The sequence below is a fragment of the Dioscorea cayenensis genome, unplaced genomic scaffold (assembly GCF_009730915.1).
Source record: "Dioscorea cayenensis subsp. rotundata cultivar TDr96_F1 unplaced genomic scaffold, TDr96_F1_v2_PseudoChromosome.rev07_lg8_w22 25.fasta BLBR01001868.1, whole genome shotgun sequence".
NCBI lineage: Eukaryota > Viridiplantae > Streptophyta > Magnoliopsida > Dioscoreales > Dioscoreaceae > Dioscorea > Dioscorea cayenensis.
Window position 1 is genome coordinate 29,592 of NW_024088259.1, and position 4,770 is coordinate 34,361.

Sequence of the window (4,770 nt, forward strand, 5' to 3'; positions counted from 1 at the left end):
ATCTGATAAAAATTAAATAAAAGAACTTTTGATAATTTTTGAATAATAGACGACATAGCGCCATTTTTTTATGAATATAAACAAGACTCAAACAAAGATCTGGAACCCGGATGTCATGATGATATGTACGATGATGAGAATAGTATAGGAATCCCGGGTGAACAGTGTATGAACAGTATGGGGAACTGTACTGTTGTGGGAGAAATTTGAACCGATGACCTCCCCCTTTCACTTTGGTGTCATACCATTGGGCTATCCAATGATTGATTTTGATAATTATTACATACTTCTAAAAGTATTCATAATCAAACTTTAATAGCTATTGAATAAACCATATAAATAATCAAAACTTAAATAACTATTAATTAAATCAGAAATTAGAACTAAATAATTAAATAACTAATAAAATACACACAATGAGAAATTTAACAAATATTAAATAAAAACTATCTCAATGAATAACAAAAAAATGTCATTACCAAAATAATTAAGTGAACAAAATTAAAATGATAATTTACCAAAAGTCGAAATGGATATACATATACGGGTATTGATATGTAGTCTACTTACCAGTATAATACCAAAAATTAAATGCACTCCAAAATTAGGCTTCCACAGAATACCTTGTATTTGAGTCACAGTTTAAAGGTATTAAGAAGCTAAATAAGCTAAACACACAGAGGGATATACAGTGAATCAAATTCCTACATTAACAATCACAATATTTAAAACATTGCAACAATTTAATATATATATATATATATATATATATTAAATGAGTGGACGCCAACACTGGAATAAAATTCCACTCCATGTCTTTCAAATATAAATAAATATATGTCTTAATAACTCATACACAGAACTTCCACTAATCCCTATGAAATCAATTAGAAAATATATATATATATATAAGTGGAAGGCAGACCCTCAAAACAATTTGGTTCCATATATATATAATTCACGTATCTAAAAAAAATGAACACCTTTTGCATTAAATACAATGCCATGATTACCTTCCATTCAACAACTCTATTGGCTATTTAACTAAATTTTTCAAAAAGAAATTACCAATTTTTTTTCAAATTCTTCAAACCTGGCATATGGGAAATCAGACTTCAACTGGTCATTCTATACATTAATTTTCATTTTTTTACACTCAAGCCACAAAAGCACCTAATGCACAAGAATAATTTATGACAAACAGGAACAAGATCATTGACATTATCATCATCATAATACGGTGCTGACAATCTAATTGGAATAGCATATAGCAAATAAATACTAAGTGCCTAACATTGAACTCCTTGCAGTCTAGCATGGCTCCTAAAGTATGGGAATGGATGTGTTCTTATGCAGCTATTATCAATGATAAAGAAGCTAGTCAATTAATAAGAAAATCCATTTAAAACAACAGAAAACTGATCTGCAAATATATGGGTAAATTTTTCCAATGAATACCTAAGTTTGGCCTTATATCAGTTTGAGCACTAACTTTCAATTTGTATCAAAATGAGTATCAAGTTTTAATTTCATTTCTTTGGCAGGGTAATTAGGGATTTCTGGTGGATTTTTGGTGACATGGATGTCGAAACACTTTCGTGGATGCCCTGGATCCACGTCACCATGGCTACAATATTCTAGAGAGAGAGAGGGGAAAAAAGAATGATGGGAGAGAAGCTGACGTGTACATCCTACATGGACCAGAAAAAAGCCAAATTGGTTAAGTGGCTGAGTTTGTGAGTCGGTGACATGGACCTAGGGCATCCACGCAAGTTTTCCGGCGTTCTCATCACCAAAAATCCACTGGAAATCCCCAATTTCCCAGCTGGAGGAATGAAATTAAAACTTGATGCTCATTTTGATATAAATTGAAAGTTAGTGATCAAACTGATATAAAGCCAAACTTAGGTACTCACTGGAAAAATTTACCCACAAATATAGCATTGAATCTATAATCGGCATGCATTAGCTTCTACAAGGCTTACACAATTTTGCAAAGCCATTTGACCAATAGTAGTATATTTATGCAGAACTAGACATCATTGGAAAAAACTATGATTTTGAAGGTATTTTGAACTACAAAAAACAAAGGTAATTAAAAGTGAAAAATAATAACAAAGTCTCGCACAAATCACCAAAAAGACAATAATGAAAAACGTACCACTCGGCCAAAGATCCGAGAAAAAGAACGCTTACATCAACAATAATAGTGAGCCAACGAAACCCTTCTCGCGTCCTCATCGCCGACACCACACACAAAAAGGGAGAGGTAGAAAATGTGGCTAGATCTCTCCCCCTTTCTTATTCCAAACGAAGATCTAAAACGGAAGAAACGAAGAGACGACTAGGGTTTTAAAACCCAAAATTCATTGGGTGGGGCCCATAGTTTCATTATGAATTCATTCGTGCTATCAAAATCAAATTGAACTTTTTTTTGTGTGCCAAGATGAGCGGCTAAGCCGTTAAGAAAGGCAGAGGCGTGCGCAAACTTCGGTGGAACAAATGGGGACAGGACCTATTGATACCCAGCTACCAATAAACCACTTAGTCGTTAATAATCAAATTGAACTTTGGCCAAGCAAAACTGAAGGATATTTTGTTGCATGTACGCCACTCGATTTGGAGAGGCGATTTAACATCAGAAAGTATTTGAGGGTTTATTTTCTACTCAACAAACTTATGAGAAAACCCACTTTCCTAGCAATAGTAATATTCACGCCTAAATAAAATTTATCACTACAGAAGAATACAATATAATTTACTTTAAGAAAAATTACATTTCTCATATATCGGGTTATTTTCTTGAGTGGGTACTTAATTTTGCCCATGTAACAACTTGAGCATTTAATTTTAATTTGTAACTAAGTGAGCACATTACTTCAATTTCGTTTCAACGGGAGGGCACAAGAGCTATTCCGGCAAGGGGTTTGCCGATGTGTCCGCACGGGTTTCTTGTCTACTGAGATGTTGCTTTTACCACGTCAATCGCTCACGTGGTAAGTTCCACGTAAGCAACTTATCCACATGTCCTCCTTCAATGACACGTAAGCGACAGCTCAGCAAAACCCATTTCTTCTTCTCTCCCTCGAGAGCTCTTCCCCCATTCTCATCCTCTGCCCTAATTTCTCCAAATTTATGAGTGAGCTCCTACCAGGGAAACCACTTCTCCTCAACTGCACTTGAGCACCAAGTGAACCAAACCATCCTCTGTTCGGGAAGGTGGCATTTTAGCCGAAGAAACTAGATCCATCGTCCGCGATCGTTGATAATGGAGGTTGATTGGGTGATACGACCACCAGACTCAGGATCACCTATTTATGGTAAGATATTAGAATAATTGTTGTGAAATTTGAAATGTATAACTTAGGTTTTCAGTTTAGGATGACTTCTGTTTGTGGGATTGCAATGGATTTTTGGATGACATTTGATTTTGAATTAGTGGTTGTGGGAAAATGGGTTATTTTGTTTTCAACTTTCTTGTGATTTCCAGTATTATCTTGACCTAAAGATTTGATTTTTAGTTGTTGTACATTGTGTATTATTCTGATGAGATGTTTGTTTTAAATTTTAATTTATTAGGGTATATGTTATCAGCACTTGAAGATTTGATTTTCCTAATGTTGCTTAAATTTCAATTTGGTTTAGATTGTGTATTTGCTCCTTCATTAGTAATTTGGTATCAGTCTTTTAGTGTTATTGTGTTTTCATTTGCCAGATTTTAGTTTTAAATTTATGTCCTGGGTTTTCATTTGCCATGTTATCTTGGGTTTTTCATTTGCCTTGTCATCTTGGGTTTTCAACACTTAAAGTTTGATATTTAATTATAAAGTCTCACCTGAATATAGTTTGATAACTTTTTGAAGGATGTTAATCATGTATTAATGAGAACATAATTAACTGTAATATGTGAATTATCACCACACTAATATGGATTTATTTTTTATATCACAATAAAATTATTTTACACATTTGGTCAACTACAAGCGTATGATGGCCGCAAACCTGCTGGGCATGTAGATTTTTGCTGCCATGATAAAATGTCTAAATTAGAACTTACAAATATGGCTAAAAAGTTGGGTTTGCAAGTAGAAAGGTGTTCATTTTGGTGGCTGAATTTCAGTGGTGCTTCTGGTAGGTTAACAGAAGTAAGAAGTGATGCAGATGCTTTACAATTAGCTTTAGGAGTAGATCACAAAAAGGTCATAAATGTATATGCTAAGATATCCAATGGAGGTGCAAATGACAGTGATATGATGGTGCCTAATGCCATGGAAAAGGAAGACAATGCTGGTGTAAGGGAAGGTGTTCAAGAACAAGTTACTGAAGAGAATGTTGATATGGATGCTGCTTCTCCTGGACAGCAGGAAAATGAAGATGATAGCAGTGAACTACATGATTCAGAGTATAACTTCAGCAGTAAAGATGAAGGCAATGATGATGTGCTGGGACCTGATGCAGTGGAAGACGAATGCAATGAAGGTGCAGAAGATGCAGAGAATGTAGGAGGTACAGAAGATAAATCTGAATATGGAGAATCTAAGGAATTCCATTCAGGCTCTGAAATAGATGAGGAATGAGTATGTCAAGAAAAACCTAAGTATGCAGACTTTTATGAGGAAATTGATATGCAGGATCCACAGTTTCAAATTGGAATGAAGTTTAGTAGCTTTAAACAATTTCGGGATGCTGTGAGGAACTATGGAATCAAGAACAGATATGTAATGAATTTCAGGCCTAGTAATAAAAAGAGATGCAAAGCAATCTGCAGGA